Genomic DNA, 14,556 nt, shown 5'->3' on the forward strand with positions numbered 1-14,556 from the left:
TTGCCGGACACGGAAAAAAGACAAAAGACAAAAAAAAAAAAAACTATGGATAGAGTAAGAAAAACAGTGGTTATCAAGGGTTGGGGGCAGGAAGAGATAAATAGGCTGAGAACAGAGGATTTCTAGGGCAGTGAACCTATTCTGCTGATACTATAATAGTGGATAGATGTCATTATACATTTGTCAAAATAGTGGATAGATGTCATCACACATTTGTTATACAACACCAAGAGTGAACCCTAACATAATCTATGGACTTTGGGTGATAATGATGGGTCAACGTAGGTTCATCAATTGTAACAAATGTACCTTCTATAGGTCAAATGAGTCCCCCAAAAGTTCACATCTTGGAAACTTGATCCCCATTCTATCAGCGTTAAGAGGGTAGGAAATCCAAATATGATATTCAAAAGGTGGGGCTTTCGAGAGATTGGACTGTGAGGACTGTGCCCTCGTGAATGGATTAATCCATTCATGTAGTAACAAGTGTGGGCTGTGGCTTTATAAGGAACACATGAGAGAGCTCTTGCCATTTCTGCCATGTGATTGCCTACATCACCATAGAACCCTGCAGAGAGTCACCACCAAATAAAAGGCCCTCACCAAATATGTTCCCTGCACCATGGGCTTCTCAGCCACCAAAACCATAATAAATAAACATCTTTACAAATTACCCAGTTTCAGGTATTCTGTTATAAGCAACAGAAATGGGCTAGCTAATACAGTATCACTCTGGTATGGTGGTATGAGATGTTGATAGTGGGGGAGGCTGTGCATAGTGGGGTGCGAGGAAAGAGGTATGTGAGAACTCTCCATACTTTCAATATTACTGTGATTTCAATATTACTGTGAAACTAAAACTGCTCTAAAACACAGTCTATCCAAAAAATGAATCTTTTTTTAAAGTTTTCAATAAATAATTTCTCTTTAGAAAGATCTACATTTTTCAACTTATTAATTGGAACTTTATATTTTTGTCACTACTCTGATATCGTAAATTTACATCTTCTATTTGTTACTTTGCCACATTGATTCTAAGAATTTGTTATACATATTAGGTAAAAATAAATTTTGTCTCTTCCTTTCTAATTTTTATACCTTTTATTTATATTTCCTGTCTTACTGTTCTAGTTAAAACCTCCACACAAAAAAATGTGAACAGACATGGTGATACAGGAAGTGTTGTCTTGATTCCAATGTTTCACTGTTAAGAATAACATTCACTGTAGGCTTTTTCTACACATATTGAGGAGATGATGTGATTTTTCTCCTTCAGTCTGTTAATCTACCAGTTTTTACATTTGTTCTCCTTTTGATATATAACTTTCCTTTCTTCTAGTTTCTTCTCTCACTTTCCTGGCTTCTGCTATTGATTTATACTTTCTACCCAGGATTTCTCTTCCCAAGTCATTCTGTTTCCTCCTTGTACATTCTCCTTGGAGTAGAGGATGGAGGAGGTAGTTCTCAGAGTAATTAACAAGTATTTCAGTGTCTAAAAAGTAAAATACCTAATAAGTGGCAGATTCTTGAGGTGCTGTCACCCAAAACCAGTCTTCAAAATGTACCACATTACATTTATATAGGTTGCTCTTGTCTTGGGCTAAAAATAAAGGTTAATTGAGATGCAGTCACTTAGAGGCAGAAGTAATTATTATAGGAAGTTTTCAACTAAGAGGGTGTTTCGCCCTTCAAAGAAACATCAAAAGTTCATTAGCTATCTTTTGAGTTTTCTTTTCAATACTATATTTAACTTTAAGCACTAGGGCTTGAGATCCTCCATTATAACACCTAGTAATTAGATTTCAAAAACGGCAAGCATCTAAGAGATATAGGAATGATGCTATGTCTTTTGTAATTCAACACTATCTGTTAAAGGGGCGAGGCCATGTCTCAAAACCACATCTTAATTTTTTTTTTTTTTTTCTTATTTTTGGTGACTGGCCAATACAGGGATTGAACCCTGAGAACTTGGTGTTATCAGCACCATGCTTTAACCAACTGAGCTAACTGGCCAGCACCTTAATTTTTAAAATTAAAGAAGTTGGAGCCAAATTTCTAAACTCTGGCTATTAATTTAGGACCTACTTTAAAAAAAAAATTGCCAATTTTTTTCATTAGCCTATAGTATATAATTATCCTAAAGTCTGTATTTCATTTAACTCTATGAAATGCATCTATTGAACAAAGAGTTAGAATAGGCATGATCTAAAAATGAAAAGGGGCACTTATGCAAAACAAGTAGAAATCAGCAAACAACTCCATAACAAAGTTCTAGAATCTTTAGTCCTAAGAAAAGCACATTAAACATGACAAGAGAATACAACAATGTAGTCCACCCCTGACTCCAAAGAGCCCCCAACTACTACCAGCAGTAAATTTTCTAAAAACAGTAAATCCTCGTTTTGTGAGTTCTACAAACACTTCATCACTCTTAGTTCTTAAACACTTTTCAGAACTCTAAGAACTAGACTAGATGGAAATCTGATATTTTAACAGAACTTAACTTGTTCTGGAGAAAAACAAACTTGGCTACCAAAATTATAAAGCATAGGATGATGTGGGAAAGGGTTTTACTGTCCATGACACACACATGAGTATTCCCAAGAAATATATATGAAAAGTCCTTCAAATATAACAGATATTAAATGCAGAACAATGGATATACATACCGATCCAAAAGCTGTTAATAATTTTAAATGAAGTTTGATACGTGACTTGGCCTCTGCTGACAACCTAAAGATATACCAGCAAAGCTTGAAGCCACTGAGGCAGAAGAGCCTGTTTTTATTTTCATCCAGCAATCTATGTGTCTGTCCAAGGCATGAACCAGGCATGGACACAGACCAAAAATCAAGCTGGGATCAACAAGGGGTTGCTTTGTCCCTGCTGATATGAGATGGGCACCACCAACCAGATGCCACTCAACCCACATCAGGGACAGGAGAGCCTGGTCTGAGTGGATGAAATTCAGGCAGCAGCTTAGGAGCACATCATCAAACATCTAACAAACAGGCAATGAGGACGTGCCACATACTCGTCACTACATTAAGCACCAAGAATGTGGCTCTAGAACAGCAACAGCCTGATAGATAAGCTGTAAATGAAAAGGAACAATGAATATGCAGTGAAACAAGAACTGTAACAGAAGTAAGCACAAAATGCTGGGGAAGCAGACGAGCGGGGGGATGGGGCCAGAAGGAGGAGGAGAAGCGCTCTATGCCTGGGCAGAAACCAGAAAAGCTTTAGTAGGGCATCTGAGCCAAGGACTAAATTCAAAATGTGAATGTCCACACCAGCCAGCCGCCAAAAGAAAAAAAAAAAAAAAAAAGAGCATCCAGGCACACCAAGGGACAAGTGACAAATGTGAGTGGACGAAAACTATACAGTGCACAGGATAATGTGGAGAAGAAGGACTTTGCCTCATATGTTAGTCAAGTTAGCATTGTCCTTTAAAGATAACAAAAGCTATAAACAAAATGATCATTGATGCCAATCCAAAAGGTGTAACTGATTTTTGATGAAATTTGGTAAGGGATGCCTGATATTTAAAGTACAAAAAAATAGACCAGGTTTAAAGCCATGGAGATGGAGCACATGTGTTGGGCTGAACAGGGGTGGGTTGCACTGCAAAGGTATAAGAAGCTAAAGGAGGTCACTTGTGGTGCATCGAGGGGACTTCAGCAGATGGACATGACTAAAGGGGTGCATGGAGATGGGGGAGGGTGTGCCCAGAACAGAGGCTGAAAGGATGGGAGAGGGCTTGGGACCTAGGCCTGAAAGCACTCTGAGATGGCATTAAAACATTTGTGTGTTTTCCTCTGGGCGATGGAAAGCCACCACAGGCTTTCACGTAGGAGAGGAATATGAGACTTTTGCTTAAGAAAGATCTGTCTGGCAGCCATGAGACATCAGGAGGCTATAGCATTATGGACTGAATGTTTGTGTCTCCCCAAAATTGATAAGTTGAAATCTAACCCTCAATCTAAGAAAGATCTGTCTGGCAGCCATGAGACATCAGGAGGCTACAGCATTATGGACTGAATGTTTGTGTCTCCCCAAAATTGATAAGTTGAAATCTAACCCTCAATATGAGGGTTTAGAGGTGGAGATTTGGGGAGGTAATTACGTCGTGAGGGTGGAACCCTCATGAATTGAATTGCGCCCTTATAAGAAGAGGCCAAAGAGCTGTATTTCTACCATGTGAGGATACCGTGAGAAGTCAGGAATCTGCAACCTAGAAGAGGGCCCTCACCAGAACCCAAGGTCTGAATTGTGTCGGTGACAGTAGGGATAAAAAGGAAGAGATTAAGATACACTTAAGAGGTAGAAATCAATATAACTTCTTAACTGACTAGTATAGATGTTAAAGATAATCAAAACTTTTAGTTTGGTAACTGAGTAAATGGTGCTGTCATTAACCGAGATGGGAAACGATGGTTTGAGAAAATGATGATTATTATAACTAACACTGAGCACTTTTCTAAACACTTTAAAGTACTATCTCATTTAGTCCTCACAACAACTCTGTAAGGCTTCTAAGGTACGGATACCAATACACATCAGAAAACTGATACACAGAAAGGTTAAGAAACTTGCCCAAGGTCAAACAGCCAGTAAATGGCAGAACCGAGATTTGAATGCAGGCACACTCTCAACTATTACATACTCTATGGGACATAACCAATTAAATGTCCCTCATGTCTGAGAGACATCTAGGAACTCGTGTTTGGTATTTGGAAAACAAAACTAGAGCTCAAAAGAAGAATAAGGGTATGAATTTTAGAGTCATCAACATGGTTGTGTTTTGTGAGGCCATGAGCCCCATGAGATGGACATCAGAGTGAAGAAAGATCCCAGAAGGAAACCAGGAAGAAGAGTTTGCAAGCAGTGCTAGTCCACAGGCTGGGTTGGCCACCAAACCACAGAGGTGAAAGCTCAAAGCAGTCTGGACTTTCTCCTTGTGAAAACATGGAATCCCTTCACTATTTGCTGTCTGATGAATCCAGCTAAAGGACAGCTACAGGATCCCTGCCCAGATTACTTCAGCAAGAAGGGAAGCCTGATAAGAGTATGAAATGGTGAAGGCAAGAAAAAACAAACAAAAAATTGGTATTCTCAGCTCTCAGAAGGATGATCTGTATCCATGTCAGAGAAGCAGCAGCAGTGTGAGGTCCTCTCTCAAGTAGCTCCTCATCTCATTCATCGCCCGCTGCCTGCCAGCCCCAGTCTCTGCCGGGACCTCTGCTCTGCCCACCCGGCAGGGCCCCAGCCATGTGGCAGCAACGCCAGGGACATCGAAGAAAGCGTCCTCTGGCAAAAACGGTGCAAATAAATAATGGCCCCTGCGATAATCAGCTTTTGTTTTTAATGGGCTTCATATGACTCATCAACTACCACGTATGCTATACCCCAGGCTCTGGCTCTAAATTAACAAGGTTCAGAGGGAGGAAGAAGGAAAGAAGCAAAACATGGGCAGATAGCCCACGAAGCTTTAATCCTAAGAGAAAACAGAAACAAGGGTGGCAGGGGAGCACTGGTGACCATTTCCTCTTTGAGCACTCAGACGCGGAGGGTCTGGAGAGGGCAGAAGCTGAAACAGCAGCAGAGCGAGGCAGTCCCCAGCTCCCCTGGGACCTGCTAATGTGATCAGGCCTGGTTGCCATGGTGCCATCGCGGGCTGCAAGGTTTCATCAGCCTGTTCTTTCCCTTTCTGCCACAGTTCCTGTCTTGTGGGCATCAGCAGCAAGAAAGAAGAAAAAAATGTTTGCACACTAATGGCTGCAGGGTCACTGAACACTATGTCTAGAAGGGACAAGGAGAAGGTGGTAGAGACAGAGAAAGCAAACAAGATGGGAACAAACACTTTTAGAATATATTAAATCCAACCTGGACGTATGAATGAGATCCCATCATAAACACTCCTCTCCAAGACTTTTTTTTTTTTTTTTTTTTGGTATTTATAAACCAAGAATCTTGACAGAGATCATCAGCTTTTACTCAAGGCTCTTTCCTACAATGACTTCTGATAATGGGGCTCTGGGTTCACTCCTACATGAAAAGCATGAGCTTGTGCAAAGAAAATACACACTCACGAAGTTAGATTCATGCATTTGACTAAACCATGGGTTCATGAGCAGAAACCATGTCTTATTCATCTTCCCACACTCAACATCCAGCACAGTCCAGGTGCTGGGTTTAACAAATGTTTATTGCAAGCATTTGGAGGCAAATCTGTAAAATGTGATATTATGAAATGTTTAAGACATATCTGGTACAGGTTGAATTGTTTTCTCTCCAAATTCACACGTTGAAATCTTAACTCCCAGTACCTCAGAATGTACCTTTTTTGGAGATAGGAACTTTAGACAGGTAATCAAGAGGTCACGGGGGCTGGGAGGACCTGTGATCCAAAATGATTGGTGTCCTTATGAGAAGAGGAAATTTGGACACAGACATGCACAGAGGGAAGATGACATAAAGAGACACAAGGAGAAAATGGCCATCACCAAGCCAAGGAGACAGGCCTGGAACGGATTCTCCCTCACATCCCTCTGAAGGAACCAACCCTGCCTACACCTTGATCTTGGAGACAATAAATTTCTGTTGTTGAAGCCACCCAGTTTATGGTACTTTGTTATGGCAGCCCTAGAAAAGTAATACAACATCCAAACGTAGAGAGAATTGTATAATAAAACCTCCCATCATATGCGTCTCCCAAGTCTTTCACTCCTGCATACTTCATGATGCACCTCTAAAATAGGGGGCTGGCCGGTTAGCTCAGTTAGTCAGGGTATGGTGCTGGTAACACCAAGGTCCAGGGTTTGATCCCTATACTGGCCAGTTGCCAAAAAAACAAAACAAAACAAAAAAATATATGGACCTTTCCTAACATATCCACAATACCCTATCAAACCTAACAAAATTAACAATAATTTGAAGGCAGGCTTAATTCAGAGAAAAAATATACCTTATACTAAAACACATACTTACATTCTTCCAATAAAGCTATTAATAATACTAAAAATGAAATTCCAATAAGCTTGAATTTTTGTAAATAAAATCCTCAGTGGATAGCAAGCCTTTTAGAATAATTCAATTCCTTAGTCAGTTCTCTTACTCAACATGTTATCTGAGAATAAAAACCTTGTCACTTTATTAAAGTACAGAAAAGAAAGGAAGAATGCAGTAAGTATTCACACCCACTCCCCCGTCGTTGAAAATGCACTTTCCAAACTAATCCCAAGAAATTTAGCAGACATTGTGAAGTCTTTGGTTAAAAAAATAATACTATGTGAATGATATTTTATGCTAAAATGCACGTAGTTTGACATGTGAAAACTGGCATGGCAGAGGTCAAAACCACTACAAGAAAAAATAATAAATGCGAAACCATACCTTAACAGGGTAGAGAACCGTTCGTTGTGTTTTTCTAAAACTTTAGAGACCTGGAGTTGCCAACACTTCAACGAATGACAACTTCCAATCACATGTCCTCTTCAGGAAGTTTACTTTTTGTCTAATGTTAAGATAAAAAGAAATGTTAAAGTCAGAATGGCCTACTTATAAACGTTTTTCAAAAGGATCTTTTGAAAAGCAGTTCGCTCCATCCACGAACTTGTTTGAAATGCACATTCTTGGGCTCACTCCACCAATCAGGAAATGGAACACAGCAGTCTGTGCTTTAACAAGCAAACACGTCCACCCAGCTGTCCCAAATTCATTATGTCCTGACACTCAGCTTACCACCTTTGCTCTTCTTCCCAAACCTGCTTCAGACCCACTTCTCTTCCTGTGTTTTGAGTAACACAATTCCCACACACACACCCCTACAAATCTGATGGTCCTCACTGACTCCTTCCCCTCCCTCTTCCAATTGGCCACCAAGTCCTAAGGGACTTTCCTCTTCTTGCCTTTATTGCAAGTTTTTATTATTTTTTGTCTGAATGGCTATAATAAACCGTTTGGTTTTCTGATCCCTACCCTAGTCCCACCTCAGATCCATCCTCCACACGGCACCAAAGAGATCTTCCCAAAAGGCAAATGGAAGTCCATCAATCTCCTCTGTAAAACCTTTTAATTGCTCCCTACAACCTCTGCAATGAAATTTCTACTCCTTAGGCTTCTTCCTTCAGTATCACCTACCACTCCCTACCTCCCACCTATGAGCTGGTAGAGTCCAACCACCAGAACTATTTGTAAATGTGTAAACCAGTGGTTCTCAAAATGTGGTCCAAAGACTAGCATCATCAGCATATGCTACGAACTTGTTTGGGCTCACTCCACCAATCAGGAAATGGAACACAGCAGTCTGTGCTTTAACAAGCAAACACTCCAGGTGATTCCAATACACACTAAATTGTCAGAGCCACTGCTCTGCACCCTCCAAGTTTTGTTCACCAACAGACTTAGTTAGCCCTTTGGCTCCTTCTTCTACCAGCAGTGCTGAGTTAGACGCCCCTTCTCTGTGCTTCTCTGTGCTTACTATTTCTAGAACTGGTCACCCCTGTATGATAATTATCAAATTTATTTTTTGGTCTCTCTTGCTGGTTTGTGAATATCTTGAAGGCAGGGATTGCGTCTTATTTATCTTTGATTCATTCATCCCACAATCACCTATTGAGCACTTATTAATCATTGGGTAAGACTCTGAGCATATATCTAATCAATCTATCCCTTGTCTCTAGGGGAAGCTACCTCTCATTTTAGCTCAACATGTGACTGAAGACTCAATATGTCAAATCTACAAAATCCAACCACAAACCTCAAGAACTATGTACAACTAAAAAAGTCTGAACATAACCAGTTTGACATCTCCTGGTAAGTGAAATGGAATTTTTGTTTCATATGTGATGCTGACTGAGATGTATAGACATGGTTTATAAAGGGAGAGATGGTGACTGAAATTTTCATGAAAATTTATGTATTACTTTTTATTATCTCTCAACAATGTCTAGAATTTGGAGAATAATTTTGTAAGTAAATGAACCAAGAATTTTAAATACTAGATTAAAATTCATTCATGTTAGCTTATTTTAATTGCAATAGAAGTTGAGTAGGGCCGGCCCGTGGCTCACTCAGGAGCGGTGCTGATAACACCAAGGCCCCGGGTTCGGATCCCATATAGGAATGGCTGGTTCGCTCACTGGCTGAGCGTGGTGCTGACAACTCCAAATCAAGGGTTAAGATCCCCTTACCGGTCATCTTTAAAAAAAAAAAAAAGTTGAGTAAAGTTTTATTTTTGTACTTCTCAGCCTTCAGTGTGTATAAAAATCTCCTAAGTCTCTTTTAAAATGCTAATTCTGATTCAATATGCCTATGTGGGGCCCAGGGTTCTGTATCTCTAACAAGCACTGGAGTGATGCCCTGGTAATACTGATGTTTCTAGTCCTAGAACTACACTTGGAACAGCAAGTAAAATTTAGACGATACTATTTTTCATGAAGTTGTTGGTCTTCCCTTCAAATCAACAAAAACTTTTTTGGATACCTTTGCACTGAAAAGCTTTCTAAAATGTCTTTCAAACTTTAGGATAAAGATGGCATACTAAATATGAACATGTAGTTCAGCTACCTCCCAAAAATCTCACTAACATAATAATAAAGAGAGTTTCATTTCTTTTAGACATAAACTCACAAGGACAAAGATCAGGTGAGTGGAAGCAACAAAATGTTGGAAGCTAGAAAGTAGATGAACAAAAGGTAACTGGTTAGTAAAAATCTCACTAACATAATAATAAAGAGAGTTTCATTTCTTTTAGACATAAACTCACAAGGACAAAGATCAAGTGAGTGGAAGCAACAAAATGTTGGAAGCTAGAAAGTAGATGAACAAAAGGTAACTGGTTAGCAGCCCTGGGAAAGCTGATCCCTTATCTGCCAGTAGGGAAATCCAAGAAGCAACTCATCATAGACTCTCCAGAAAGTGTCAGGGATTCAGAGTCCCAAAATCTTTGGAAATTGGGAGAGGGCAAATTTGGGGCTCCAAACAGACAGAATGGTGGAAGTCTGATTAAGAAGCAGCTTAGCAAACCAAGAGAAAAAAGGAACAAAAAACTTCAAAACAGAGAACAATGAAGAAAATGGCAATAATAAATCTTTACCTATCAATAATTACTTTCAATGAAAATGAATTAAGTTCTCTAATCAAAAAACATAGATTGACAGAATAGATTTAGAAACAAATCCAACTATTTACTGCACATAAGAGATTCACTTTAGATTTAAGGGCAAGCATAGACTGAAAGTGGAAGGGTAGAAAAAGATATCCCATGCAAATGGAAACCAAAAGAGAGCAGTGGTGGCTGTACTTGTCAGAAAAGACTGAGTCAAAAACAGTTACAAGAGACAAAAAGATACTTATATAGTGATAAGGGGATCCACACATCAAAAGGATATAACAATTGTAAATATATATGCACACAACATTGGATCACGTAAATATATACACAGCAAATGTTAGACAAAGTGAAGGGGAAAATAGTCCACAATACAATAATAGTAGGGGATTCCAATATGCTGATTTCAACAATAGATGGGTTAGCCAAACAGAAAATCAAGAAAGAAACTGTGGACTTGAACAACAGTATAGAGCAAATGGACCAAAGAGACATATGCAGAACATTCCATCCAACAACAACAGAATACACATTCTTCACAGGTTCACATGAAACATTCCTCAGGATTGATCACATCTTAGGTTACAAAACAAGTCTCAACAAATAAAAGAAGACTGCAATCATATTTAGTACATTCTCTCACCACATTGATATGAAACTAAAACCAATAACAGGAGAAAAATTGGAAAATTCACAAATATGTGGAAATTAAGCAACACACTCCTGAACAACCAACAGGCCAAAGAAAATCAAAAGGGAAATCAAAAAACATAAGACAAAGGAAAATGGAAGAACACATACCAAAACTTATGGGATGCAGCAAAAACAATTTTAAGAGGAAAGTTTACAGCAATAAATGCCTACCTTAAGAAAAAAATAAACAACCTGAACTTACACCTTAAGGAATAAGAACAGAAGAACAAACGAAGGCCAATGTTAGAAGAAGGGAAAAATAGAGCTTAGAGAAGAAATAAATGATACAGAATCTAGAAAAACAATAGAAAAGATCACCAAAACTAAGATTGGTTTTTTGAAAAGATAAACAAAATAGACAAACCTTTAGCTAGACTAACTAATAAAATAATTCCAATGGCATTTTTCACAGAAATAGAAAAAATAATCCTAAAATTCATGTGGAACCACAAAAGATCCCAAAAAACCAAAGCAATTTTAAGAACAAAGCTGGAGGCATCACACTTCCTGATTTCAAATTGTATTTCAAAACTATAGTAATGAAAACAGTATGGTACTGGCATTAAAAACAGACACATAGACTAATGAATTAGAATAGAGAGCCCAGAAATAAACCCAAGCATACATTAAACTAATTTTCAATGAGGGGGCCAAAAATACACAACAGGGAAAGGATAGTCTCTTTAATAAATTGTGTTGGGAAAACTGGATATCCACTTGCACAAGAATGAAATTAGATTCTTACACCATATGCAAAAATCAACTGGAGGTGGGGAGAATTGATGGACAAATGGGTACAAAACTATGCTATCTACCCTAAGTGAATCATTGTAGAGTATATGCATGTATTGAAACAACACACTGTACCCCACAAATATATACAAGTAAATGATAAAATAAAAAAATTTTAAAACATGGACTCCCCAGATGCAGGCATACTCCATGCGTAGGTGGTTAATATGGTCTTCTCAGGAGATTCTTCTCAGCCTAAGAGGGAAGGCCAAAAGATAAAAACAATAAATGCATGACATATCAATCTAACTAAAATTATTACGTAACTATTTGGAGAGAAGGAAGGGATGGAAATGAGCTCAATTTTCTTATTCCATAATAAAGTGTCAATAGATAATGCCTAAAACTGGAAAATCGCCCATAGAAATATTAGTACATCATTTAGAGACTAGGTATGTAAGTACTGGCAAAGTCAGCTAACTGCGAGAGTTGAGCAGTTGACTCAGGAGCAGGGAATGGGCTGTGTGGTGGGGTAGGGAGTCTGCTGGTTTTGTGTAACAGGCCATGTAGAACTATGTCCATGTTAAAACTATGTCCTTGATAAAATTTTTTAAATTAATTAATACAAAATAAAATGTAATCCCCATGCTTTTTTTTTCTTGGATGATTCAGGACATCACAATAAGTATCATTAACTGGCCATGCTATGACCTCCACTGAAGCAGGATGTTGAGGACCTGGGCTCAGTTTTACCACTCACTGGCTGTGTGACCTTGAGCAAGTTACTTAACTTCTCTGCCTCAGTTGCCTCATCTGTGGAACAGAAATAATAATAGGATTATTTTGTAAGGATTGAATTAAGTAACACTTATAAAGTGCCGAAAATCGTGTTTGGCACATAGGAATGTTCAATAATAGCTTTTCTTCTTAAGGTATGTTTGCCCCTGTAATAAATGGCTCCCAACCACTGTATTGATTTTGTGCCTTTTATTAGTTTCTTTTTCATCCTCCCTGCCCCCACCTTTGCTCTCAGTCAGGCAGTTGTCCCTCACCACAGTAATCAGTGTGCCTTCCTTGAACAATCCTTCCCAGAAACTAAACAACAAAACTTATTAAAACCATATAAAATAGAGAAAATGAACACTAAGAAATGTTCTGAATGTCTCTCTGTGAGGCAGGTTGGCAAGTTTCAGTATATTAACTGAGTGCTTACAACCCTTTGGGCTAACTTCCTTATTATCAACTGTGGGTCAGCAGGCTGGGTGACACCCCTGGTGACCAACCATCCCAGTCTCCTAGGGACTGGCACTGAAATTCCTGTATCCTTGGAAACCTTAAATCAGCACTGGGCAGATTACTTAGTACTTTTGCACCTGTTTCATCATCTGTAAAAGGAAGGATAATATCTACTTTAAAAGGCTATTGAAGATTAAATGAGAGAACACTTGTAGAACTCCTGACACATGGTAGCTGTAGCTACTGGACTCAGTTGTACATTGTTATTATCAACTCTAATGTCAGGTGGCAAAAGAAAGTATTCATAGAAACATAACCTGTAATTTGCTTTATCTACCACGGGTCCCCGGAAGCTGAAATGTTTGCTTTCGTGAATTTCTTTCCACCTTTGTCCTACACAATTTGTTTCAGGGACTAAGAAACATTTTAAGTTTAATGTCAGGTGGCAAAAGAAAGTATTCATAGAAACATAACCTGTAATTTGCTTTATCTACCACGGTCCCCGGAAGCTGAAATGTTTGCTTTTGTGAATTTCTTTCCACCTTTGTCCTACACAATTTGTTTCAGGGACTAAGAAACATTTTAAGTCTGGTGAGTTGGCTCAGTGGGTTAGAGCATGGTGTTATAACACCAAGGTCAAAGGGTCTGGATCCTCATACTAGCCAGCCACCAAAATTTTTTTTTAATTTAACAGTTGAATATTGCTGATTTCTTTACTGGACAAAGGCATGGCAGTTTTCCACCATCTTTTCATACACATGTCTTTTTCACATTGTGGGAGCCCTGGAGGATTTATGCCAGTAGCTGCTTCTAAACTTGCAGACAGAAATCGGCATGCTACCTCACAAAGAAGGACATCAGGCATCAGATCTGAAATTCATTTTTGATTTGCATCTCACTTTTTTCTTTGCAATGGCACCAAATCATTCAGTCTTCTAATGGATTGCCAAATCATTCCCTAAATATGTCCATTCTATCCTTGAAAAATAAGGGCTCTTATCACCAAACAGATAAAATACTATTTCTGATCCCAAAAGCTGAGGCAACTCAGTACTCCATAGATATTAATTACAGTCTGGAGGAAGTTGCTCACATCTGTGCACCCCACAAACACAAGGACAAACTTACTTTAAGAAAGTTACCAGGGGGGCCGGGCTGGTGGCGCACTGCTACAGTGCGCCACTTGGGAGCGCAGTGGCGCTCCCACCGAGGGTTGGGATCCCACATACAGACCGGCCGCTCACTGGCTGAGCGAGGTGCAGGCGCAACACCGAGGGTTGCGATCCCATTGCCGGTCACGAAAAAAGCCAAAAAAGAAAAAAAAAGAAAGTTACCAGGAAGAAAGTGCATGTCTTTTAGCCGAGCCTGTGGCGCACTCGGGAGAGTGCGGTGCTGGGAGCGCAGCAGCGCTCCCGCTGCGGGTTCGGATCCTATATAGGGATGACCAGTGTGCTCACTGGCTGAGCGCGGTGCGGCCAGTCTCAAAAAGGACCAAAAAAAAAAAAAAGAAAGTTACCAGGAACTTCTGGTCAAGATGGCAGAATAGACGGTCCCCAGCATCCCTCTCTCCCATAAATCAACAAATTTACAACTATAAAAAAGCAACAACAGCCAAGCTGGGGCCACTAGAGCTCAGGGGAAGAGGAGGAGAGACCTACAGAGTGCATGAAGGCAGGAGAAGCCATGATGAGAGAAAGAAAAAACCGTTCCGACTGTTTCAAATCCCAGCCATGTCCAGGCAGGAGGCTGCCGAGCTCAGGGAGCAGGAGCTGGCAAAAGCC

At 39.5% G+C, this 14,556-nt stretch overlaps 1 protein-coding gene across 1 annotated transcript in view; it reads right to left on the minus strand.

The window, feature by feature from the left end:
• Positions 1-14,556, minus strand: part of RAB27A (RAB27A, member RAS oncogene family) — a 79,326-nt gene that overhangs the window by 45,472 nt on the left and 19,298 nt on the right. The window contains exon 2 of the mRNA XM_008584264.1: positions 7,396-7,516. The gene's annotated coding sequence lies outside the window, so the exon portion shown is untranslated. The remainder of the gene's footprint in view (positions 1-7,395; positions 7,517-14,556) is intronic.

The sequence above is a fragment of the Galeopterus variegatus genome, unplaced genomic scaffold (assembly GCF_000696425.1).
Source record: "Galeopterus variegatus unplaced genomic scaffold, G_variegatus-3.0.2 Scaffold3192, whole genome shotgun sequence".
Taxonomy (NCBI): Eukaryota; Metazoa; Chordata; class Mammalia; order Dermoptera; family Cynocephalidae; genus Galeopterus; species Galeopterus variegatus.